This window comes from Copadichromis virginalis, linkage group LG6 (genome assembly GCF_057382275.1).
Source record: "Copadichromis virginalis isolate Kocher_CV1m ecotype Utaka linkage group LG6, C_Virginalis_male_GT1.1, whole genome shotgun sequence".
Taxonomy (NCBI): domain Eukaryota; kingdom Metazoa; phylum Chordata; class Actinopteri; order Cichliformes; family Cichlidae; genus Copadichromis; species Copadichromis virginalis.
The window spans coordinates 6,606,577-6,633,800 of NC_140623.1; the positions used below are offsets into that span (position 1 = coordinate 6,606,577).

A 27,224-nucleotide genomic window follows, 5' to 3' on the forward strand; every position below is an offset into this window, starting at 1 on the left:
AAGCACTGACAAATAATAATAGTGATGAATATTTTAGCCATAATTGTGCAGCTCTTGCAGTCCTATTTAATGACAATAATTGAGTCACCTACAGTGTGCCTGTGTGGTTTCTGTAGCAGTGACATGGTGATTGCCTTACATGCCAAAATAATACACATAAATATTTCACAATTTCTTTCTTGGCTTTTTAGTCTGTTTTAAACTTGGCAGTGTAGTCTGCACAGTGACAGTAAGAAGCATCATCGGCCTACATTCAACTTTATTGACTCAGTGACAGCAGACGGCACAGTCTGCCCTGCACCAGATGGGTACGTCTGCATTACATGCTGTAATACTGCTAACTGCCCAAACAACAAAGAAAGATTAGCATTTAACTTATTGTCAAAGGGTTTTCATGATTATGCAGCAATGCATCACATACACATTTTTTAATGTGTTTATGATTTTCTTTCAGACATTATTTGCTGAGCTGAGCAGTGCTGAGTGTTTAGTTATCATCACACATGGACGTTAATAGTGTACTCTTAACTTGGATATAAAGTCTGTTCACTGCAACAGCAGTTGGTAGGATAGAAAACAAAGTTTCAGACTGAAACAGTGTTTAGTGATATTTGTAGCAATGCTTAAAACTGAGCATCTGAACACATGACAGACGTGAGATGAAAGTCTGGAGATGCCACTTTCTGATTGGTTAAGTGTCACCTCTGTCAGTGCGCCCCAGGGCAGCTGTGGCTACAAAGCAGTTTTGCCATCACCAGTGTGTGAATGTGTGGATGACTGGATGTAGTGTAAAGTGCTTTGGGGTCCTTAGGGACTAAGTAAAGCGCTGTACAAATACAGGCCATTTACCATTTATTTTTATTATCATTATTATTATTTAGAGCAGAGCGCTGATTGGTCCTCTGAGCATGTGATGAATGTCCCTGTGGGCTGTTGGCTTTCACGTGTGTCAGGCTGTTTGTCATTTGTGAAATACTTCAAAACACCTGATGAAAGTCTGATGCAAACACAGCTGAAAGGTCTGCTTCCTGGAGCACAGCTTTGCGTCTCATCAGCCTCTCTACCCAAATACAAACCTGTTTGATGCTCCACAAGACAAATGCAGCATGATTTGTTGTGGGGGTTTTTTTTCATTTCCTTCTGTTTACTCTAAAGATGTTTAATGCATTTAATTCGTAAAACCTCAGAGAATCGAGCCAGCTGGAGAATAAAGCTGTTTAATCTGCAGACTAAAAACAGGCAGCAGCACTTCCTTTCTCACCAAAATCCCTTTGATGAACCATTATGTCCTTAATAAGCCAAACAGCCAAGGTGCAGGAACAGGTAACAGTGACAGCAGACATGACTTATTCAGTGAGAAATAGCATGAGTGGTTATGGAGGTGGGTTTCAGAACCAGCAGTGACCACTCTAACAATATGTTTGATTCATAGCTCGTGTGTTTCATTTTGTATGAAAGTGTAGCATACTCAGTTTTACGTCTCTGTTACTGGCTGAGAACAAATGCTGTACTGGTCCTGCAGGTTGGCCTTATATTCCATATCAAGCACACACTATACACTCACTTTGCTCCATAACACACCTCAGCCACATCACTCAGGAGTGGGCAGTCACCTGCGTAGAGAAGATGCCAAAGACTTTCCACAGACCCAGCCACAGGTGGCCACAAATGAGCGTAGTCCTCATGCTGGTCCCAAGCCCGGAGAGATGGGAGGAGCTGCATCAGGAAAGGCATCCGGCATGAAATCTTTACCAAATCAGACTGGGATGAAGTGATCTGCTGTTGATCAATGAATTATAGCGAGCAGAATAAGATAGCACAGAGCCACAAACAGTAGACATTAGTTTGAAGGGAAAGCATTGTTAACACTGCAAACAAGGCACTGTGGAGTGGGAGGAAGCCCAGGTTTTTGTCTGCCAGCAAGCAATTTTGCATATGTCCACATGAAGTTTTGGAGCTTTGACCCCATGGAGCACGCATCCAACATGACTTATATCACTAATAAAAATAACTAGCATCACATTGCATCCAATCAAATATGTGGTAATTCACAAAAATGTTGAAAAACTGAACGTGTAAATTCCTGAAAGTAAAACATAACGAGACCCTGTTTCACCTCAGCGCACTGTAAGGACCTGGGCCGTGCAACAGCAGTTCTACATTTGTAGAAAAGTTGCAGATAATGATGGAGCTGATGGGAGCTTTGTGTTTGTTCAGATGCAGTGTGACTCCAGACTTCAAAGACTGGCTGGATGCCTGATGAACCCTCAGGACACCCCTGTGTGTGCATGTGAGAGATTGCGGGTTTATTTTTTCAAATCCGGATGTGGTGTGCTCAGGGTCACTTGGTCTGTAAGAGACGAGAGGAGAGTGAGCATGCTTAGTTACTGTCTGCTTCTCTGAAGTGATGGAAGAGCTGCAAACTTCATGATGTAGGAACAAAAATCTGCATCCTTAATGGGCAAGTACGAGAAAGAAGGGAATGTGAAATTAGAACTAATTAAACTAATTAAGTAATAATAATAATTTGAAAGGCAGATGTCTGTGTGAAAACACACATTCAGTGCAGATGCTAATGAATACGGTTGGTGAAGGTGAACAGCTGCAGGGTCAGTATGTCCACTGTGTTTGAATTTGACTGGGAAAACCAGGAATGCCATTAACCGTGCCTGAGATAGCAGATGCTGGGGTCCATAGTGCACAGAGGTCATCTACTTTCTGCAGAGGCAATCACTCTACACCTGCAAACTTCATGTGGCCTTCAGACTTAGATCACTGCTCCAGAGTCCAGCCAGCACTGAACCAGTGCAGGCATGCTCTCTGGAGGGATGAATCACACTTCTCTGTCTGGCAGTTCAATTAATGAGTCTGGGTTTGTTGGTTGCCAGGAGAACGGTACTCGTGAGATTGCAATGTGGAAGTGTGGAGGGGGGACGGTGTGCGGTTGTTTTCAGGGGCTGGGCTCAGTCCCTTAGTTCCAATAGAAAAAACTGTTAATGCTTCAGCATACCAAGATATTTGGGACAAGTTCAAGCTCCCAACATGTGGGAACAGTTTGGGGATGCATCCTTCCTGTTCCAACATGACTGTGCACGAGGACACAAATGTGCTTCTGGAGGAATGGACAGAAATTCCCATAAACACACAGCTCGTGGAAACCCTTCCCAGAAGAGTTGAAGCTGTTACACTACATGGATTAAGAATAGGATGTCTCTGAGGTACGCATACATTTGAAGGCAGATGAATGAGTGCATTTGGTGATATAGTGCTGTAGACTAGATAGAGTGAAATGAGTTGTACCCTGAATAATGTTCATCCATATAACACTGCTGTGGAACGTTTTTCTGCAGAATAATTATTTTTATGTTTGAGTAATTTGTCTTTCTGTGAAAAACCATCAAGAAGATGCAAACATGGATGCAAACAAAGCAGGATTTCAGTGTCTCTGATCATTTGTTTGTTTTAAGAAACATACACTGAGCTCAAACCTCGATCCTCACATTCACTGTTAAAGCAGCAAAGCCTCGTTTTAGCTCTCCAGCCAAATGGATCCAAGCACTTGGACCAGCTCCATGCTGCTTGGTGGAGACCTGTTTTCCCTCAGTAGGGGTTCAGAATCAAGACGCAGCTGCCATAATGTTTTTGCTCTGTGGAAAGGAACTGAACAGCGTCCAGCTTACAGACCAGGTCAGAGGTCAACAGTCAAGATAACAGCCGTTTCATTCTCTGAACCAAAAACGCAGATTGGTTCATGGCGATTCATTCTTAATCTCTCTGTTTCCATCGACGCTCCGTCAGAACTATAGCTGTTGTCCCAGCTAATGTTGTGTTATTACTGGAAATCTGTATGCAAACAACACATTTCTTCAACCAAGTAAGTGACTTGTTACTTTGGTCCAACAAGTGTGACTGTAAATCCTTTCTCAGCAGAGCTAATGAGAGAGCTGCTGGAGCTGATGTTAGACTAGCTCACGGTGCAGAACGAGATGATCTGCGACTGATTACTGCTCATCACTGAACTCTAGCCACACACACCGAGTGTGACGCTGTTCTCTGGATGGAAACGCTGTAACTCCAACATCTTCTTATGGAGTTTGCTGCTATATTATCAATCACGGTAGCCAAGTTTATATAGGTTCTCCTCGTGTATCGTGTGGAGTATGTGATGATGGGAATTAGGTGAATTATGTGGGATCAATAAGATGTTGAGCAGGGGTAGGAATTAATAAGTATGTTCATACTTCTTCCTACTCCTTTTCAGACCAAACATTGTTACATTATGTCAGACGATTTTGTTTTATTTCATTATATATTTTTTGTTTATCTGAACACATACGTGTGTGTGTGTATATCTACATATATATTCGTATCTGTAAATGAAAATATATGTAGTGTGTATATATTGTTTTTTGTTTTATATGTCTGAAACAAATAAAGATACAATACAATACAATACAATATTATGTCTTTCATAGAAACTTTGACTAAAAACACTTAGACACTATAAGCTCTGAGACGATTGATATTTTCAAATTCCATCTAATATTTTTAGTTCTTTCATGCAGTGCTGGTTTGACCTCTGATACTTGAAATAGCATCTGTACACTCTGAATATTACATGGTACACATTAAATACCTCCAAGTTGAATGGTCTTAAGATCAAGGATGGGCGTAGGCTTCAGCCGAACCGCTCATGAGCTCCATAGACGTTAAATGGTAAATGGCCTGTATTAGTATAGAGCTTTACTAGTCCCTAAGGACCCCAAAGCGCTTTACACATCCAGTCATCCACCCATTCACCCATTCACCCACACACTGGTGATGGCAGCTACATTGTAGCCACAGCCACCCTGGGGCGCACTGACAGAGGCGAGGCTGCCGGACACTGGCGCCACCGGGCCCTCTGACATACTAAGTTATGCAACAGAAGCCCTGACATGTTCTCTGTTGTCTCCCTTGGCCTCAGTCTTTTGGTCATTGCCTTATTTGCCATTATTTAGTTTATTGGTCAGTGGACTGATTCTTTTATAGTACTTTTCTTCTCTCTAAGCGCACAACACGCCACATTCACACAATCACTGCCTTCGATGCTTTTCAGTGCTTCCTAGCCTTGGGTATCTTGCCCAAAGATATTTGGCATGCAGACTGGGATCAAACCACTAACTTTCCAGTCAGTAGATGACCTGCTCTACCTCCTGAGCTACAGCCACCCTTTATTTCAGCTTTTGCATTTTCTTTTAGTTTTTAAATTCCCTTAATACCCTACCTGGCACTATTTTATTGTCAGCTTTGGTCAGACTTTGTTTTACCATTTCTCTGTTCTGTGGGTTTTAAGGGGTGGCCGCCCACTCGATAGCACAGACAGTTTGTGTTTTGCTAGCGGCTGCTCTGCTTAAACAAACCCTGCTTTAAGATATTTCAAACAGTCTCCTCCAGACTGATACGGGTACCTCCAGCAGAACCAAAAACAGCAATGCTTGAATCCATAAGGGTTCAGATCAATAAGGATGTGACACTATTGAACTAAATGGCAGCAGAAGCTTCCTGTAATCCTGACAGTTCCATGCTTCCCCAGTTTACTCCAACTACAGAGACGGTGCTGTGGACAGCATAGGCCACCTGTGATGAGGAGCAGTGACGTAGCCTTGGAGGGAAACCCAAGACAGATCTGTTTCTTCCCATTGTCATACCTTGATTTGCTGGGGAACCTGGAGCAGGACCTGGTTACATACAGAGCCTGTGGTTAACTTGGTCCCCCTGCTCTGTAACCCAAGTAGACACAACACCAGTCCTGGTTTGATTCAGCTGAACTGGGAGCATGTGGTCCCAAACCTTATCTGCTGATTGGAAGGTGGTCTGCTTCCAGCATGACCAGCTCTGTGTCCAGCGGCTAACACTGCATATCAGACCACAGCTCTGGCAACAGCTGACTCCATTATTGGGGATGTCCAACCAAATTTACCTGTTTCAATCAATAGCCTTTATTGTCATTGTACAAGGTACAACGAAATTGGAGTGCCACTCCCTTGGTGCAAAATGCAATAATAAATATAAATATAAAATATAAAAAGTACAATAAAACAACCGAAGTACTCAAACAATAATAAGTACGATATATACAGAATAGCAACATTCATAGCAGCATAATATAGTGACAGTGGCAAGTATGGTATAGCTAAGCAGGTTCAATTGTTTTGTGCTTATTTACTACGGTGATAGCTCTGGGAAAGAAGCTATCCCTGAATCTGTTTGTCCTGGTTTTATGTGACCTGTACCGTCGGCCTGGCGGTAATAGTTCAAACAGTTGGTTGCTGGGGTGAGAGTGGTCCTTGATGATATTGCCAGCTCTACTGAGGTTTGCAGTGACCTCCAGGCTGGCCAGAGAGCAGCCAGTGATCTTCTGGGCTGTGTTGATGACCCTCTGCAGTACTTTCCTGTCCGCAGCTGAGCACCCTGCATACCATGTTGTTATGCCGTACGTTAGGATGCTCTCTATGGTGGCTCTATAGAATGTCACCAGCAGCCTCTCCTCCAGGTTGTTCCTCCTGAGCTCTTAGGTTCCATTGTTCGTGGCATAGAGGGGAAAGCCTTTAACACAGTCATCATCACAAATGTTATCCACAAAGAGCAGTCTCAGATGCTTACAAACCCCTCAAACATCTGTTCTCCTCAATAAAGATATCTGTGACATCTATGTTTCTGTCCCACTCCCTCCTGTGGCTGTGCGGTGTACGTTTATCAGGCTGCTATCTCTGAGCGTCTCGCTGTCATCAGCCTACCCCGTCCATCGTGTCTACTGCATTGAAATTTAAGCAACTTGTGGGAACACAGCATCCAAAGCTTCCAAACTGGCATCTCCTCTAACATCTTGTACTTTGTTATCCACCAAGAAACTCTCCTTAGTCCACATGTGCTGGCTAGTTAGACCACTACTTAAGTTCTAGCACCAGTTACTTTGGTTTCTCAGGCTTTGTCTATGATGTTCATGTGGAACCTGTACTGTTTATTAATTTCCCTCTTTATTCCACAGTTTTCCATGGCGTTGGTGCAGAAGCTGAATCTATTGGGATTATTTATGTGGTGTTTGCCATGCCAACACATCAATATAACTGCTCATATACCAAGCAAGGCTTGAGCTTTTAAATGTAAGAGTGTTTTTATCACAACAATTTCATCACTGAAAAGAAATTAGATTTTGTTTTTCTTCTTGAACCTTGGTTCCAGTAGGTTGTACTTTTGTACAGTGATCTTCATCTTGGTGATCTTGGGATTTGCAGTTGTTGTAAGCTCTCTTTGAGCATTTCTAACCTTGTGTAAAGCTGACTTAACAACCTCACCTGAGGCTGCGTGGGGTCCATTCACTTCACACTGATCATTACCCAAAATATTCCACTCACTGCTCCTGTGAGTGTGCTGTCTGTAACTAAAACCACACGACATCTGTGTCAATTTAGCGTACGTGCTCGCTTCGGCAAGCGCGTACGCTAAATTGGATATGATACAGAGAAGATTAGCATGGCCCCTGCGCAAGGATGACACGCAAATTCGTTAAAAAGCAGAGTGGCTTTGGGGACAAAGGTGGCGCTCCTCCTCCTCTCAGTCCTGCAGGAAATGCAGCGGAGGTGTCGCCCAGAGGGGAGCCATTGAAATGCAGGGTGAAGAATGGCAGAGGGGTCGTTGATGATTTCGGCTGCCTGTCTGAGGGCCTGTTGGCTGAAAACCTGTCAGAGTTCTGACAGGCCAATGATCTTAGAGCACACTGATGCAGTGTGCTGCTGTCTGTTCCTGTATGAAGGCTGAGGGAGTGGAACCAGCAGGTGATGGAGAAGGTCCTGATGCTTTCCATGAAGGCGTAGTAAAAACTCATCATGGTGGGTGTGCTGACTCCAAAGGAGATGAGTTTCCTAAGGAGGTATAGCCGTTGGTGACGCCTCCTGAGAAGAAGAGCAGGGGGGAGAGCATACAGCCCTGGGGGGAGCCAGTGGAGGTGGAACGGAGACCGGAAAGAGAGTTGTTCACCCGGAGTCCTGTTGGTCAAAAAGTCCAATATCCACAGGATTAGCTGATCATCAGGTGAAATCGGGAGGAAAGTTTAGTGGGCAGGATATAAGGCTGCAGAGTGATGCACGCTGATGAGAAATCAGCAAACAGAAGTCTGGCGGAGCGATCAGGGAGCTCCAGATGTTTGTGGATGGAGTCCAAGATGAAGATTTTTGCATCATCGACACCTCTGCGTGCACGGTAAGCAAACTGGAGTGGGTCCATCAGGGGGTCAGTTGCTCTTACGATGTGCTGTTTTATGATCTTCTCCATGGCCTTCATCACCAGGGAGGTGAGGGCCACGGGACGAAGATCATTCAGAGACTTTGGGTTGTTTCTTTTGGGGATGAGGATGACTGTGGAGTGTTTCCACAGCTGGGGGACGGTGTGACTGTCGACTGAGGGTTGAAATAGAGTCCAGAACACACTTCCTAGGTGCCCTGCACAGTGGCTCAGAGCTCGACTGCTGATGTTGTCAGGGCCGGGTGAGCTCCTCTCCCTGGTCCTTCTGAGGGCTCTCACCACGTCCTCAGTGCTGAAGGTGAGTGCAGAGCTGCCAGGTTTGACTGAGGATCTGGACTCCTCAAGCTCGGTGATATTGTCCATCTCAAACCTGGTGTAGAAAGCGTTGAGGTCATCAGGGAGGGAGGAGGGGTTGCTGCCCTCCACCTGGATGGTTCTGGGGGTGGTGACCACAGTATCCACAGAGGCCATGGTTTTGAGGCCCTGCCAGGCTGAGCAGAGGTCCCATGTGGGGAATTTGTTTTTCAACAGTGTTTTTGTACTCCATGACTTGTTCGTTGATGTCATCAGAGGGAGAAAGAAGGCTGTCCCAGTCAGTGGCTTCGAAACATCCTTGTAGGATGAGGATACTTTCCGCTGTCCACTGCTTGATGTTTTTGGTGACCTTTTTAATCCTCTTGATGACTGGGGTGTAAGCAGGGGCCAGCAGCACGGTGTGGTGGTCTGCTGAGCCGAGAGGGCGGAGGAGTGGGGCTTTAAATGCATCTGGTACAGAGCCGTAGCATTTATCCAGAGTCTTCCCCTGATGTGTGCTGCATGTAACATACTGTTGGTATCCTTTAAGCGACTTGTCAGGGGAACAGTGGTTGAAATCACCCAGGATGAACTTGGGAGAGTCCGGTGATAGTTGTTCCAGTTTGTACAGAGTGTTGGTGAAGTAAATGGTAAATGGCTTTTCTAGTCCCTAAGGACCCAAAAGCGCTTTACACATTCAGTCATCCACACATTCACACACTGGTGATGGCACCTACATTGTAGCCACAGCTGCCCTGGGGCACACTGACAGAGGCGAGGCTGCTGGACACTGGTGCCACCGGGCCCTCTGACCACCACCAGTAGGCAACGGGTGAAGTGTCTTGCCCAAGGACACAACGACCGGGACTGTCCAAGCCGGGGCTCGAACCGGCAACCTTCCGATTACAAAGCGAACTCCCAACTCTTGAGCCACGATCGCCCCTTACTCTGTGTATTCTGTGGCTTTAGCTGCATCAGCTCTGGGGTGGATGTAAACCAAGATGATGAAAAGCTGTGGAAAGTCTCTGGGAGGTAGTAGGGGCGCAGGGAAACAGCCAGGAGCTCGATGTCTGTCGTGCACAGCTTCTCCCTCAAAGTGACTGTAGAGCACCAGCTGTTGTTTACATACAGACACACGCCACTGCCAAGTTGCTTCCTGATGCGTTTGCGGTCTCTGTCCAGACGAAGAGGTGGTGAAAGGGCCATCAATGTCCAGCGCGCTGTCGTTGCTGTTGTTTAACCACAATTCGGTGAATGCCAGAATGGAGGCAGTTCTGTACTCATGCAGGTGGTTGATGCAGGCTTGCAGCTCATCCAGCTTGGAGTGGAGAGACCGCACATTAGCAAGGATAATGGACGGGAGTGCTCGTTGTTTGTGTGTCTCCCTCTTTAGTCTGGCTCTCACCCCACTCTTCTTTAATCCCGCTCCTAGTTACCTTTTTATTGTGAGTTTTTCGATTTCCGTGTCCACTGAGTATTGCCCCGGGAAAGTAGTCCGTGGAAGCGGAGCGGAAAAGCCGGATGCCGGGCTGCAGCTACTGCCGCAGCTGGATGAGGGAGTCCCTGGTGTAGGTGAGCCTTGGGGTCATGTTGAAGTGTCGGAAAAAAGTCCGAAAAATCACAGAAATTAAGAAAAGGAAAAGAATACAAATATACAGAGTAGACAGCAAAATACAACAATGAAAAGAGCAGTTAGAAAAAGAACGCAAAACTGCTCAGCTGATTGGCCGGTCGACCACACGAGCAGCGACCTGGAACCGGTAAATTCACATTGTAGTTCAAATAATGTTGTTACTGTGTTACAAAGGTTCTCACCTGTATTTGGACTGACTGCACTGGACCTCTCCACAAATAATGATGTGGTTCAATCTGCCAGGAAGTCTAGTGTTTTCTAGAAATAGCTAGCGCTAGCTCTTATCCTGCTCTCCCAATATGTTAATATTGGAACACCAGTAACTTGTCCTCAATAACAAAAATATGATATTGATGAGCCTTCAAAGTCTTTTATATAACCAATGTGTTTTTAACCAGCATTAAGGAGGTGTTAATGCTGGCATATCTGGTGTGCTACCACTTCCCATTCATGTAAGTTCAGGGGAACAAGTAGTATAATAGATTTAACAGTTATTTCATATATTATTCAATGAATAATGCAAATTAATAATTACATGGAAATTTTTAAAGTAAAACCCAAAACAACTTCAGGTGATGAGTTAACTGCAGTTTAGTACCTGGATAAGCCAGAACATCTTACTATTCATCACTGATTGAAGAAAATAAGAACAACCCCAGGTTTCTCTTCAGCTCTGTAGCCAGGCTGACAAACAGTCAGAGCTCTGTTGAGCCAACCATCCCTTTAACGTTAACTAGTAATGACTTCATGAACTTCTTCACAAATAAAAGTCTAGGAAGAAGTCCACAAGAACTTCTTCCTAGAGTATTTAAAAGTAGAATGGGAGGCAGAGCCTTCAGTTTTCAGGCCCCTCTTCTGTGGAACCAGCTTCCAGTTTGGATTCAGGAGACAGACACTATCTCTACTTTTAAGATTAGGCTTCAAACTTTCCTTTTTGCTAAAGCATATAGTTAGGGCTGGACCAGGTGACCCTGAATCCTCCCTTAGTTATGCTGCAATAGACGTAGGCTGCCGGGGGATTCCCATGATGCATTGAGTTTTTCCTTTCCAGTCACCTTTCTCACTCACTATGTGTTAACAGACCTCTCTGCATTGAATCATATCTGTTATTAACCTCTGTCTCTCTTCCACAGCATGTCTTTATCCTGTCTTCCTTCTCTCACCCCAACCAATCACAGCAGATGGCCCCGCCCCTCCCTGAGCTTGGTTCTGGCGGAGGTTTCTACCTGTTAAAAGGGAGTTTTTCCTTCCCACTGTCGCCAAAGGTCTTGCTCATAGGGGGTCATATGATTGTTGGGTTTTTCTCTGTATGTGTTACTGTAGGGTCTACCTTACAATATAAAGCACCTTGAGGCGACTGTTGTTGTCATTTGCCACTATATAAATAAAATTTAATTGAATAAAATTTTTAATCATTAGAGAAAAATGACCAATAATCATCCCACAGATGTAATATTATCTACAGCTACTTTTAGTACCATTGATATTCATTTAGACTCTTTTTCTCAAATTGATCTTCATCCATTCATCATCCAAAACAGCAGCATTTTCCTCTCTGCAGTTCTCATCCACATTCAACACATGTTGACTATTTTCCCCATTTTAAACAAAAATAGTTTTTAAAACATTAAACACGTGACGAGAAGCAGACATTTTCTCACAGATTATAACACCTCATTTTCATTGGTGCAAACGATGTAGACATACTCAGCGGTCAGCGTGTTAATGGGGTCAAATTCTAACATATGAAAGACATCATCACCTATCAAAAAATAAATCAGAAGTACCTGACTCCGTGGTATAATTCTCAAGCACGTAGCCTAAAGCAGATAACTCGTAAGCTGGAGAGGAAATGGCGTGTCACAAATTTAGAAGATCATCATTCAGAATCAGAATCAGAATACTTTATTAATCCCGAAGGAAATTAGGGTCACAGCAGGCAGCACGCTAATGGCGCATGCGCACTTACAAAGGAACCTACTGACCAACTTTACACAAACATCACATTGGGGAGACATGTCAGAAAGGTAGGCTGATAGGTAGGCTGGAGAAATAGTTTGTTGCTTTATAAGAAAGCCCTCCGCAAAGCCAGAACATCTTATTATTCGTCACTGATTGAAGAAAATAAGAACAACCCCAGGTTTCTCTTCAGCTCTGTAGCCAGGCTGACAAACAGTCAGAGCTCTGTTGAGCCAACCATCCCTTTAACGTTAACTAGTAATGACTTCATGAACTTCTTCACAAATAACATTTTAATCATTAGAGAAAAAATTACCAATAATGTCACGGCTGGCGGAGTGAGCCGTGTGGAGTGGAGGAAAAGGAGGACCCAAAATGCAGCAAACTGATGATACGAGTGACGTTTATTTACAAGGTGGTAGTGGCAAAAACAGGCAATGAAGCATGAGTAATTACAAACGGAAACCTAAACTGGGAGAAACTAAGTGACAAACCTGGGACCATACAAAGGGGTGCGGGGCAGAGAGACGCAGAGACAGGAGCACCATAGAACGCAGATGAATGTAGATTAACGCAGTGATACATGGATGAACGCAAACGAGCCGACAACGAACACAGACCGACACCCACTATATATACACACACAAGGTAATCGGGTAATCGCACACAGGAGGGAAGAACAGCTGATCTGAATACACATGATGACTGGAGGACACAAGCTGAACACAATGACAACAGACACAGACTTTCAGAACAAAACAGGAAATCTAGAACCCGAACCGGACACAAGGGGGGAGGACACAGAATAACTAGAACAGAGGAAAATAATCACAAAACACAAAACGCTGGGTTAACGACCCAGGACCATGACAAATAATCATCCCACAGATGTAATATTATCTACAGCTACTCTTAGTACCATTGATGTTAAGTTAGACTCTTTTTCTCTAATTGATCTTTCTGAGTTAACTTCAATAATTACTTCCTCCAAACCATCAACGTGTCTTTTAGACTCCATTCCTACAAAACTGCTCAAAGAAGTCCTGCCATTAATTAATTCTTCGATCTTAAATATGATCAACCCATCTCTAATGATCAGCTATGTACCACAGGCCTTCAAGCTGGCTGTAGTTAAACCTTTACTCAAAAAGCATCTCTAGACCCAGCAGTCTTAGCTAATTATAGGCCAATCTCCAACCTTCCTTTATATCAAACATCCTTGAAAGAGTAGTTGTCAAACAGCTAACAGATCATCTGCAGAGGAATGGCTTATTGGAAGAGTTTCAGTCAGGTTTCAGAGCTCATCACAGCACAGAAACAGCTTTAGTGAAGGTTACAAATGATCTTCTTATGGCCTCTGACAGTGGACTCATCTCTGTGCTTGTCCTGCTAGACCTCAGTGCAGCGTTCGATACTGTCGACCATAATATCCTATTAATTGAATTGAATCACCTACAGCTTCATCACCAGCTGAGACACTGCTCCAGTGCTGAGTTGGCATTGTGACCACCAAGCCTCTGAACAAGCCCCACCCTCCTCCTCCTACATTGCTCAGCCTGTACTCTCCCCCACCGAGTGGGCGCTGTACCCATCTCATGATTGGGTGTAATCCTAGCCTGTAGCCATGGTGACAGTTGCTGGGGCTAGGGGCTAGCCAGCAGCAAAGCAACTCAAACGTGAGGACTGCTGAAGGACAGAGGAGGGGTAATCCATTGGCAGCAAGATTTGGACAGATGATGGCAAGTGTGAGTGGTGGTGGAGAAAAGGAGGGGCGGAGGGTGAAGACAGCCAGTTGTGTCCTGAGTCGTGGGGCACAGGTGTCTGTGTATGTAGTCCACAGGGGAGTGCCATTGATTTTTCTTTGTTTCATGTCTCTTTGTGTAGAAACATCATCATAAACTTTAACATAATTTCTATCTAAAGAAATGTTATAGATCAGCTCATTTGAATTTACTGTCAAAATGTGTAATTTAAACAGATCTTGAAACTTTTAAAGCAAAGAAATTAGTTAATAAGTTAAGTTCAAGATTTTGGTTAAATAAATTATGATTAATTTACAGAGCAGCATACACACACCCAACACACCTCTTGATGTACTGTGACTTTACATGAAACATCTACAGGTCACATAAAAACGTGCGCCAGGAAGAACCCTGAGAGCTACAAAAGCTGTCGTCTCTGGTGGATTAACCACCAAAGCACGGACACTGGTGACCTCAGCAGTATTACTAGTAGTAGCACTATTATTACAGTATTGTTTTTCTCCAGCAGTTCTTGTTTTTATTTGTCAGATTTATTATCACTGTGAATGCTAATTCAGCAAAGTGTGTGCCAATGCAATAACACACAATATATATTCTGTGAGAGATTTATTATTCTTAATAGTTAGTATTATTTACTACTCATCACATTTATTATTCTTATTAAGTGTGCAATAGCACTGAGCCATACTGTATAGTATTGGGCAGATTTATTATTGAGTGTACTGGTATAATAACACTGACTTTAACACTAAGACTTTATTTGTCGTCATGTTATTCTTTTATTATTATTTCTTTTTCTTCTGCATAAAATTTCAAAGCACTGCTTGTCTCGGAGCTTTCAAATGCTCCCACAAAAGTTACATTAAAACATCGGGCTACAACTGGATCAGCGATTTTACAAATTTTGCAAAGAACGTTTACTTTTTTCTTGTACCTTACAATATAAAGTGCTTTGAGGCGACTGTTGTTGTGACTCTGCGCTATATATAAATAAAATTGAACTGAATTTAAAATTCCTTTTAAGGGAGCCTGTCTCAAAAACACCAGCCCAGATCACTTTGGAGCCCAATTTCTTTACCTCTCCCTCGAATCGCTTACTTTAGTTACCATAGCAACCAGTTCCCACCACTGTGATTTCACGCTTTCTCAGTCTTAATTGTGCACGAGGGTCAGTGTGTCCTCTGTTTATTAGCACCATTCAAACAGCAAAAGCAAATGAGCACAGCTGTTATTCATCACATGAATAACACTCCTTGTGTTCCAGCCCATACATTATTATAACTATAATTCATAGTTGAGATGATTGACAGGTAATACAGGAAATGTAATATACTTTCAAAATAAAACCAGCTAAAAAGTTAAACATGCATATTAGAGGCTGTAAATGACATCTTTCAAATTGAAAGTTTAGCCATTTTAAAATGACCTCTCGACACATGTTCTGGGTGTCTCTTTCTGGGGATAGGGTTGCTCTTTGTCACCAATTCTTTGCATAATTTTTATGGACAGAATTTCTAGGCATAGCCAATTGGCGGAAGGCTTTCACTTGGGTGGTCTCAGGATCTCATCTTTGCTCAGTCTCACTTCTCTCTCTACTCTTGTATAAACAGAATATGTTTATTCTGTGTTTCATGTAGTCTGTGTCGCGTCGTCTGTGTTACCACCCCCTGTGTTCCGTATCTCCAGCCATAGCTTTTCCTTAGTTTATGTCCAGTTTAGGTTTCTGTTTGAACTATTACTCTTATGCTGCCCTCACTCTGTTTTGTTCCTTTCATCAGCCAGAATAAAAGGCTCGCTTTTGTTTAACTCCACTCCTGCATCCTCGCTTGTGTTCGCTCCTGGGTCCACCACACACATTTCCGCACGGTCTGCCTCCGCAGACCGTGACAGTACGACGCGACCATGCCGGACCCAGCGACACACGAGAGAAGGATCATCCAGACGGTGGAGTCGCTATGTACTAAATGGCTGCAGTGTTCCGGAGTGGAGGAACGGGAGGAGTTGGCCCGGCAAGTGGGAGTATGCGCGTCTGTATTTCCCTGGTTATGGGAGGCACTACACCCACTGATCGTTGACTTTCTCGTCACCACTCTCCAACTCCATCCGCAGCCGCAGCGGCCCGGTGTGCGTGCGCCTTCGCCAGAGCCATGCTGTTGCGATGTTACCCCGCTGCCTCATGAGCCAGTGGCAGTCAGAGTCGGAACGGTGAGGCTCACCACCGACACACCGTTGGCTCCCGCTTCATCGGCTTCCGCATCTTCGCCACCGCCTGACTGCACGGAGATGCCCGAGGCTGTTGACTTCGGTGAGGAGGAGCGGCAGCAGGTGTTGTGGGCGTATCGGGAGGACGAGCTACGCTGGAAGCCCTGGCTTATCTCCGAGGAGGAGCTCCCGCCAGCCGCCCCGCCTCGGACCGGCCGCCCGCCCTCGCCGCCTTGGTCGGACTACTTTTCTCCCGCTTATCATCTGGCGCGGATGTGGTCGGAAGACGAGGAGCCGGTCGCCACAGAGATCCACGTTTCACCCACCACCACTTCAAAAAGGAAGCGGCGTTCACGTCGCCGTCGCTCGTCGCGACGGCATGTCTCGCCCTCCACGGTGCGACGCGAGGATGCTGTGGAGGCAGTGGATTTCGACCTCGGGGAGCGGCAGCGCGCGGCATGCGCTCGACTGGAGGAAGAGCTCCGGCGGAAGCCGTGGCTTGCTCCTGACTATGACGAGGTCTTCCGGGGAACTCGCCTGGCTCTCGGGGGTCCCCTGAGCTTCCAAGAACTCTCACCTACCGCTCCATCAGCGCCCAGTTCCCCAGCCTCCGCGACGCCCCCGGCGCGCATGAGGCGCCCCTGCCTGGTTCATCGGACGCTGCGATCAGGAAGAAACGGCGTTCGCGTGCCCGTCGCGCTGCGCGACGACCGGAGGTGAGTGAATGCAACCTGTCATCACCAGCCTCCATTGAAGCCGTAGAAGATGAACTAGACTCAGAATTACAGAGCCACGGGTCAAAGTTAACAGAGACACATAGTGTGGAAATGGCTGACTCTGGTACTGTGAAAGGTGTGGTCTGTTCGTCTGGCTTCCACGAACAGGGAGTAAGACCCACTCAGACTGTGAATTCCAACACTGGGGAGTTTCAGCCGGTGTACTTGTCACCGCCACCCGAACAGGTGTTTGACTGTCCAGCCTCTAAGCTGACCGGGGAATCCCCTGTTTCGTGTGTTTCTGTTTGTGAAAATAAAGTCACTGTTTCGGAATTAGCCAGTGCTAACTTCAGACTGAGTAATGCTCTGCTAACCAAGCCACAGCCAAGTGAATTTGTTTCAGAGAGGATCTTGGACAGGCCTAGTGATCGTGTAGGGACCTCTGACACTACACTTGGATTGAAAGAGAGTTCCACAGGATGTGATGTTGCTTGTGTGGGGAGTGGGGTGGAAGTGTTTTCTTCTGTGTCATTTAATGTGCCTGGGGTTCCATCAAAGACTGAGTTACCTGTGGCTAATGCCTCCCTTCCCAAGCCCGCTCCGCTCACCAACGAGCTACTTAAAGTAGGCCCCTGTGCTTCCTTAGCACATAAGGATTATTTAAAGGAGGGTCATGACGTAAAGTATAAGAGTACTTATTTATTTATTTATTTATTATTTATTAACCTTTATTTAACCAGGAAGATCCCATTGAGATTAAAAACCTCTTTTTCAAGGGAGACCTGGCCAAGATAGGCAGCAGCAGATGTCTCACAGTTACAGAAATTACTCAAACACAGGCAGCAACAACACACATGCAACAATAAGTGAAAGAATACAAATAAAATATAAAAAGTCAGTTAAAATGACAATCAATCTAATTGAAACAGTTGCATGTTATGGACTTGGCCTCAAGGATTCGTAGTTTAGATTTAAAATCACTTAATGAAATGAATTCAGTCATTTTCCATTCCTTCTGCAGTTTGTTCCAGGCCGAGGGTGCTAAATGGACAAAAGCTCTTTTACCAAGTTCAGTTCGGGCAAATGGAACAGAAAGCAACAGGTAACCATGCGGACGAAGAGAATACCGACCAGCATGTTTCATTACAAGCAGGGAACATATATAAGAAGGCAGCAACCCAAGTATCGCCTTATATATAAAACTGTATAAATGAGAGTTCCTCCGACTTACCAAAGCAGGCCATCCTACCTGAGAGTATAACTCACAGTGGTGAGTCTGAAATTTACAGTTAGTGATGAACCTCAGAGAAGCATGATACACAGAATCAACCATTCGAAGACATTGAGCAGAAGCATTCATATATAGAATATCACCATAATCCAGCACAGGCAAGAATGTTGCAGCAACAAGCCGCTTCTTTGTATTAAAAGAGAAACACAACTTATTTTGAAAATAAAATCTCAGTTTTAACTTCAGGTTTTTCACAAGATTCTCTACATGTGGTTTGAAGGTAAGCGAGTCATCAATTAAGATTCCCAGATATTTATAGGTGTGAACCAACTCTATTTTATTACCTTCAAGAGTGGTTACTGATGGGATTGTTTGGGCTCGTCTCCTTGATTTAGAAAACAACATGAGCTTTGTTTTGTCTGCGTTGAGAACAAGTTTAAGCTGATGTAATGAGTGCTGGACAGCAGAAAAGGCTTTCTGCAAGGAGTCGATGGCTTGGACAAGAGTTGAACCACAGCTGTAAATAACTGTATCATCAGCATAGAAGTGCAAGTTTGCATCTGGCACATGTAGACTAAGATTGTTTACGTAAATGATAAATAGAAGGGGACCTAATACAGAACCCTGTGGCACTCCGCTGTGCACTGTAACAAAGTCAGAACATAGACCGTCAGATTTAATGCAGTCCTGTTACTGAGGTAGTTTGAGAACCATGCCACTGCTCTCTCAGAGAGTCCTGACTGGAAGAGTCTAAGTTTTAAAATACAATGATCAACAGTGTCAAATGCTTTTGACAAATCAATAAAAAGGGATGCACAGTGTTGTTTTTTATCAAGTGCAATAGTAATATCATTTACCACTCTAATTGCAGCTGTGATAGTACTGTGATTCTTCCTAAAGCCTGATTGATATTCAGATAAAATGGCATTGATGTGCAAAAACTCCTTTAACTGCTCACACACAAGAGCTTCAAGAACTTTGGCCAGCACAGATAGATTAGATATTGGTCTGTAATTAGTTAACACTGCTGGGTCGCCCCCTTTTAATAGAGGAACAACAAAAGCTGATTTCCATACTGAGGGAATTTTATTCGTGTCCAGTGTGAGGTTGAAAAGTGTTGTGAGAGGCTCTGCTACAAAATCAGCTGCCAGTTTCAAGAAGTAAGGATCTAGTAAGTCTGGCCCTGGAGATTTTCTAGGATCTAACAGTTTAAGAGCTTTACAGACCTCCTGCACAGAGAAAGGAACAAAGTTAAATGGCTGACCAGTGTACACCGGAAGGTTTGTGCCAGATTTTACAGAGACTGGGTTCAGAGAGTCAAACAAAGAGCCAGAAGATATAAAGTGCTTGTTAAAACAATTCATAATCTCCTTCCTATCATAAACAGGAACAGAATCCTTAAAAACATAGGTGGGTAGAGCGTGGGAGCTTTTACTCACTGAAAGAGACTTAATGATTTTCCAGAACTTCTGTGGATTATTTAGGTTCTCAGTGGTGACAGACAGATAATATTCTGTTTTAGCTTTCTTAATAGAGGAAGTACATCTGTTTCTTAGTTGTCTGAAAAGAAGCCAATCACTGGGGTAGCCTGTTTTCCTCGCTTTGGCCCAAGCCAGGTTACGCTCATGAATGATATCTGCCAGCTCTTGGGAGAACCAGGGGTTTTCACGACCTTTTATCCTATATCTTCTTAATGGAGCATGTTTATTCACAATTTGCATAAACCCATCCTTAAAGAATGCCCACGCTAATTCTACATCAGGGATCAATCCTATTTTCTTCCAGTCATAATTTGACAAATCATGATAAAATGCTTGCTCATTAAAATGTTTAAGAGTTCTTTTAAAAATAATACGATGTTGTGACTTGGCCACTTTAGTATTTCTAATAGCAGCAACAACACAGTGGTCACTTAAGTCGTTACAAAAGACACCCAAAGATGAAAATTTATGAGGAACATTTGTCAAAATCAAGTCAATCAAGGTAGACTTTTGAGATTCGGCCGAGTGGGTAAATTGACCAGCTGGGTAAGACTGATAGAATCACAAAAAGATTTAAAATCATCTGAAACAGTTTTGAGCCAATCCCAGTTAAAGTCACCAGCTAGAACAAGCTCCCCATAATTTAGTCTGGACAGCAAAAGGTTTAAAGAACGCAGAGCTTCTGTGGAGGCAGAAGGGGGTCGATAGCAACAAGCAACTGTTATGCAAAGACCCTTTGCAACATTCACATTCAGAGCCAAAAATTCCAATTGTTTGCAAATTGATTCTGATAGAACTATTGTAGCATCAAATTTTGACTTAACATAAGCAGCAACACCACCACCTTTCTTAAACCTATCGGTGCGATAGATATTGTAGCCAGCCATGCTAACATGTTCATCAGATATATATTTAGACAACCAAGTTTCAGAAATGAGGACAATATCTGCATCTGTTGATTGAACCCAGATCTTGATCATATCCATCTTGGGTAACAAACTGCGCACATTAAGATGAACTATCTTCAGCCCAGGTGAGGATTTAAATTCAGATGGTGTCTGGCTACATTGTAGCTCAGGGCCTGGGTTAGGTTGCACATTACCAGATAAGAGCAGTAGTAAGACGATCAGAAGTCTCTGCTTTGTACTTATTGATTTTGACGTGTGAAATGTTGACACAAAGCAGGATTTTTCGTAACTAATTTTGTAATTGTACAAAGCAAGAAGGTTTTGAAGATGAGGTAAATCTTTCTATAGTTCAAAATGATTAATGTCCTGTTCCAAATACATTGGAAATTGTACAGGATGTATAGCAGCAGTGACGCATGTAGATCTGGGAACCATGTCACGCAGAATGGGGTCACTGTTAAATGTTCTCATCTTAGAAAAATTGAGTGTCCAAAAGTCCCCCACGGCCAATAAGCAAAGTAAAGTTATTAAAAAAGCCATTATCCAAAACACAATGATTGTTGATGCTGAATTAAATAGGCTGCACAAACCTAGGATGGCAAGTAAGGCTCCAGCCAAAAGTTCGGGTCCTGGTGGCTTGCTAGCACATTCACCAATGTGGTGTAGAAGGCTTCAATCAACAGCACAGCGCCCGATGTATTGCAGATAAGCTTTTCGAGCAGCACAGGCCTTGGTGTGGTGCTGATGTCTTGCACTAGCAACACAGATGCAGTTTGTTCAGCCGGCAGCAAAGGCCCTGGGGTGGTGCAGATGGCCCCAGCCAGCAGTACAGGCCCTGGTGAGGCTCAGTTGGTTTATGCTAGCAGCACAGGCCCTGATGTGGTGCCTATGGGTCCAGCTGGCAGCACAGGCCCTGGTGAGGCTCAGTTGGTTTAGCAGCACAGGCCCTGGTGTGGTGCCTATGGGTCCAGCCGGCAGTGCAGGCCCTGGTGAGGCTCAGTTGGTTTATGCTAGCAGAACAGGCCCTGGTGTGGTGCCTATGGGTCCAGCTAGGCCCTGGTGCGGTGCAGATGGCCTCAGCCAGCAGCACAGGTCCTGGGATGGTGCCGATGGATCCAGCTGGCAGCACAGGCCCCGGTGCAGTGAGATGGCCTCAGAAAACAGCACAGGCCCTGGTTGAGGCTCAGTTGGTTTATGCTAGCAGCACAGGCCCTGGTGTGGTGCAGACAACCTCTGGTAGTAGCAGAGGTCCCCCCCAAAAAAGACCACTTTCCAAGAATTTACAGAATAGTTTACTGAGTGTGAGATGATGTGTAATCCTGTTTTGCATGCTGCTCCTATTCCCAATGAACTTAAAACTGAGAACGCTGATCATGAACTCACGTTGGAACTTAAAGATGACGACATGGAGTCAAATCAGGGTAACATGAACTGTGTAACATCACCCGTCTCAGCTAGGAATGCTAGCACAGCATTAGCCGTACCCATTTCACCATACACACTACATAACACCCTTGAGTTACAGTCCACCTCACGCATGGTTCCTAGTCAATATAACACTTACCGCCATCATGCTGGTCAGTTCTCATCGCCCAGATTCATTCCTGAACATTTCATGTTTGCCCAGGAGCCTATCCGTGAAGGCCTAAGTCGTGTTTTTCTGGGGAATGTTGTAGTCCTTGTTTTCCCTGTGGCTGACCCGGCTTATCTGGGCCGTCAAGCTCTGTCATTGCTCGAGACTGAAGGGAGGAATATAGAAGCAGGACTTTCTGTTTTAGAGCCTGTTATGTCAGCCTACATGAGTCTTGAAGTGAATGAGCTGGTCTTTGCCTCAGGACATCTGACACCTGTTTGCTTCTGGACTGTTAACTGTAAGATGTCAGGTGAACCCGTTCAGCCTCCCGTCTCCGCTGGAGGGTCCGAGGGGCCCGTTCAGCCACCCGTCTCCGCTGGAGGGTCCGAGGGGCCCGTTCAGCCACCCGTCTCCGCTGGAGGGCCCGAGGAGCCCGTTCAGCCACCCGTCTCCGCTGGAGGGTCCGAGGGGCCCGTTCAGCCTCCCGTCTCCGCTGGAGGGTCCGAGGGGCCCGTTCAGCCACCCGTCTCCGCTGGAGGGCCCGAGGAGCCCGTTCAGCCACCAGCTGCTCCACCGGCAGCCTCGTCCACGTTTGCAGTGGCCGTGTCTTCATCCACGCTAGCTGCGGCCTCCGTGTCTCCGTCCACGTCGCCGTCTGGTCCAGCCTCCGCCTCTGCCACGCCTGGTCCAGCTCCAGCCTGTGCTTCGCCTGGTCCAGCCTCAGTCTCAGCTCCTGCTTCACCGTCGCCTGGTCCAGCTTCGACTCCGGCTTCAGCCTCATCTTCGCCTGGCCCAGCCTCAGAGTCTTCGTCCTCGTCTGGCCCAGCCTCAGAGTCTTCCTCCTCGTCTGGCCCAGTCTCAGAGTCTTCGTCCTCGTCTGGCCCAGCCTCAGAGTCTTCGTCCTCGTCTGGCCCAGCTTCGACTTTGGCTTCTGCTCCTCCTGGTCCAGCTTCAGCCTGTGCCTCGTCTGGTCCTGCCTCGTCTGGTCCTGTGCCCACCGGGCCATGGCCAGCACGCCTAACACTGGAGAGCCGCCGCTGCCTTCCGCGCGGCCGGCCCCCTGAACTGCTCCGTCTCCTTCGCCGCCGCCGCTGCCTTCCGCGCGGCCGGCCACCTGAACTGCTCCGTCATCTCCTTCGCCGCCGCCGCTGCCTTCCGCGCGGCCGGCCTCCTGAACTGCTCCGTCATCTCCTTCGCCGCCGCCGCTGCCTTCCGCGCGGCCGGCCACCTGAACTGCTCCGTCATCTCCTTCGCCGCCGCCGCTGCCTTCCGCGCGGCCGGCCTCCTGAACTGCTCCGTCATCTCCTTCGCCGCCGCCGCTGCCTTCCGCGCGGCCGGCCCCCTGAACTGAGCTGTGCTTTCCTTTTTGTTTTCTGTTCCGAGCCCTCCGTCCTGGGCCCCCGCCGCCCGCCCTGGGTCGTTTTCTGTTTGGTTTTTGTTTTCCTGTGTTTGGGCTGTCTGGAGCCAGCCCTTAAGGGGGGGGGGGGGTGATGTCATGGTCCTGGGCCATGTGGGCCCAGTATTCTTAGTTTCTTGTATTTTTGTATTTCGTTCCTTATTTAGGCCATGTTTCCTGAGTTGTCCTGTTGTGTTGTTCCTTATTTGACTTCCCCTTGTGACTTTTATCCCGTGTGCCCCTCTATGTATCTGTGAGCCCTCATCTCCCCTCCTTGTGCTTCATTCCATGTTTCCCCAGCCCACTATGCCCGTGCTCTCTCTCTCCTCCTGTTTGCACCTGTGTACTTCCTGTTTTACTTTGACAGTCTCCCGTCAGTGTTGTTTACTCCTGCCATGTCTTCAAGTCAAGTCAAGTCAACTTTATTTGTCAATTCTGCCACATGTACAGGACATACAGAGAATAGAAATTTCGTTACTCTCAAACCCTAGTGATTAAAAAATGCAAATAAAATAATTAAAAAGTAAAAATGTAAATAAATACAATACAATTTTACGTATAACAAAAAAAAAGCTATGCAATATACAATATACAATATTCAAGTAAGGAGGCATAGTAGTGCAAATAGGCAAATAGTGCAAATGGAGATTTAGTAGTATGCGGTAAGAGATAGTGTAACAACAAAGTCTTATGAGGTAATGGCAGTCCAATGCTCCACAAAGTGACTGGTAACTGGTGCAGGCCAGTGAGTGAGTCAGAGAGTGTGTGTGTGTGTGTGTGTGTGTGTGTGTGTGTGTGTGTGTGTGTGTGTGTGTGTGTGACAGAGTTCAGTGAGACTGTGGAGGGGAGAGGGGGCAGAATCGGGAGGGAGTTAAGCTTCCTGACAGCCTGATGGATGAAGCTGTCCTTCAGTCTGCTGGTCCTGGCCTGGAGACTCCGCAGTCTCCTCCCTGACGGCAGCAGCTTGAAGAAGCTTTGCATTGGGTGCGTGGGATCAGCCACCATCACAATAAACTAACGAACAGTAGATACTAAATATTACATGTTATTGTTTTTTTATTTTTTTTATTTCACCTGTTGAGAATGAAAAAAGAAAACAAGCAGAAGAAAACGAGAGCAACATAATAAACAACATCACGATGATCTATGTGAATATAACAGTAAATACTAAATATTAAACATTATTGTGCAGCACGTAAGATCGACAGCACACAGTGTGCTTTAAGGTAGGAGCCAAAAAGGGTGTAGTTTGTGGGTGTGAGCACCCGTGTGTACACCTGTGAGCATGGACGCGCTTGTTTTTAAAAGGTTCCTTCATGTAATGATCTGCTAGAGAGTGTGGGGGGACCACAGCCCCGTCCTCCAGGGCATGAAGCAGGTATGGAGGAGATCAAAACTCTGTCCCAGAAAGAGCTGAGGAGAGTCCCAGATGAGGGCTCACTCAGCAGCCGCGGAGCAGAAGCCAGGGGGAGTTGCAGTGACGCGCCCGTGAGCTCCGCCGGAAGCCAGCCGTGCCTGAGTGACCGAGCCCCAGGCCGAGAGGCCGAGGGCACCCCACCCCCGAAGGAGCCCGAGCGAGCCCCAGGCTCCAGGCCCCAATAAGCAGCCACCAGGAGTGAGCCGGCGTGTACCTGGACGCCCATCCCCGACCCTGAATCCTCCCTTAGTTATGCTGCAATAGACGTAGGCTGCCAGGGGATTCCCATGATGCATTGAGTTTTTCCTTTCCAGTCACCTTTCTCACTCACTATGTGTTAACAGACCTCTCTGCATTGAATCATATCTGTTATTAACCTCTGTCTCTCTTCCACAGCATGTCTTTATCCTGTCTTCCTTCTCTCACCCCAACCAATCACAGCAGATGGCCCCGCCCCTCCCTGAGCCTGGTTCTGCTGGAGGTTTCTTCCTGTTAAAAGGGAGTTTTTCCTTCCCACTGTTGCCAAAGTGCTGCTCATAGGGGGTCATATGATTGTTGGGTTTTTCTCTATCTATGAAGCGCCTTGAGGCAACTTTTGTTGTGATTTGGCGCTATATAAATAAAATTGAATTGAATCTCTTGATTATTTGTCAATAAATTCTCTTTTAGAATTTTATTGACTGTTATCTTTTTGCCCATGGCTGAGATGGTTGGTCAGACCTAGAATCTTTTTGTATGTGTGTGTTACAGTATGTTACATTAGACACCTATAATACTACTCAAGGCTGTATTGCAGAGTGCTGTCACAAGTCGATAAGAAAATCAGAGACATCCTGAAAGTAGGAAAAAGGCCTCAGAAACTATTCAGAGCCACGTGAAACCTGAAGGCAGTAGCGGTTTTTGATACGGGTGACACGGGCGGTTGCCCGGGGCGGCATCGTGGTGGGGGCGGCATCGGCAAAAAAAAAAATTGCTCGTACTCATGCTGCCCCGACATCAGCCAGCGCATATTGGGAATGTCACAGGCACCGATCGGTTTTCTGTCGCCCATTTGCTGGGAGTAAGGGCGCCCTCCGTTTGCCAGGTGTGGCTGCTGCTTGCGGCACAGGGAGGAGAGGGCGGCGGCAGGGGATTCACTGACTGGCTGGAGCAGCGTCTAATAACCAACTCGCAAAATAAAACAAAATAAAAACAACCCAACAAACACGAAAACACCCGACACCATGATACAGACTAATTTGCACCGATGTTTTTTCGAAATTCTATACGCGAAAAGTGAGCGCAAGAGCCCTCGGTGCGCCTGCTCGCTGCTGAAGTCAAAGTAAACTTTATTGTCATCTCCGCTACCAGAGATGGGCAGTAACGCGTTACTTGTAACGCGTTACTGTAATCTGATTACTTTTTTCGAGTAACGAGTAAAGTAAGGGATTACTATTGCAAAAACAGTAATTAGATTACCGTTACTTTCCCGTAGGAACGCTGCGTTACTGCGTTACTAAAACCGGGATTTTTTGCGAGAATGTCTCATGACAGTGACGTAAGCGAGTGCGACGTTCGTGACAACAGCTGTGTGCAGATCAACAGTGGATCATATATCGAGTGCAGGAGAGAGTATGAGTGTGCAGCGTTTAAAGCGTGGAAGTACTGACCTTACTTTGAGTTTGATTCCATAAAAAGTGACAAAAACATTAGTGTCCGCTGTGCGTGGGAAGAAAACTTCTTTTTACAGCGAAAAAAAACCCTAAACTTCCAAGCAAGCACCGAGTAGCTACGACGTAATGGGAAACTCACAGAGAAACTCGCGGATTCTTCCACTGACCGCTGCACACCTGCACCAGGGTAAACCTCCGCCTACCCTGCTCCTGCTTTACAGGTGAAAATAGAGCAACAGGACCGCTGAGTCTTTGACTTTATTTATTTTCTGCTGTGTTTTACTTGCATCTATTTGAAAGACTGAGTGTAAACACAAAAAATATTTTATTTTATGTGCTGGAATGTGCAGAAAATAGGTTTAAATGTTAAACTAATTTCTTCCAGTCAGAGAATGTTGCATTTAATTTAATTTTTGCTTGATGCATAAAGTTAAAAGATTAAAACTAATAAAACAAGTTTTAAAAAGAGACTTTTCCATTTGATTACATTTTGTATGATGGATTATGTAGAAAAAGTAGAATTGGGCTGAAAGATCTATCGCTTTATCACCTCTTCAGGTTGTAAATCGTGTTTTTAAAAAGTAACTAAGTAACTAAGTAATTAATTACTTTTGAAAATAAGTAATCAATAAAGTAACGGGATTACATTTTTGGGGAAGTAATCAATAATTAGTTACTGATTACTTTTTTCAAGTAACTTGACCAACACTGTCCGC

At 45.4% G+C, this 27,224-nt stretch overlaps 1 non-coding gene and 1 pseudogene across 1 annotated transcript; one reads left to right on the plus strand and one right to left on the minus strand.

Moving 5' to 3' along the window:
* Positions 1–7,459: 7,459 nt before the first annotated feature.
* On the plus strand, positions 7,460–7,568 carry LOC146707057 (U6 spliceosomal RNA). Its single transcript, XR_014921119.1, has one exon. It is a non-coding gene; the product is annotated as a U6 spliceosomal RNA (small nuclear RNA).
* LOC146707058 (uncharacterized) lies at positions 7,511–9,168 on the minus strand (annotated as a pseudogene).
* Positions 9,169–27,224: the final 18,056 nt, after the last annotated feature.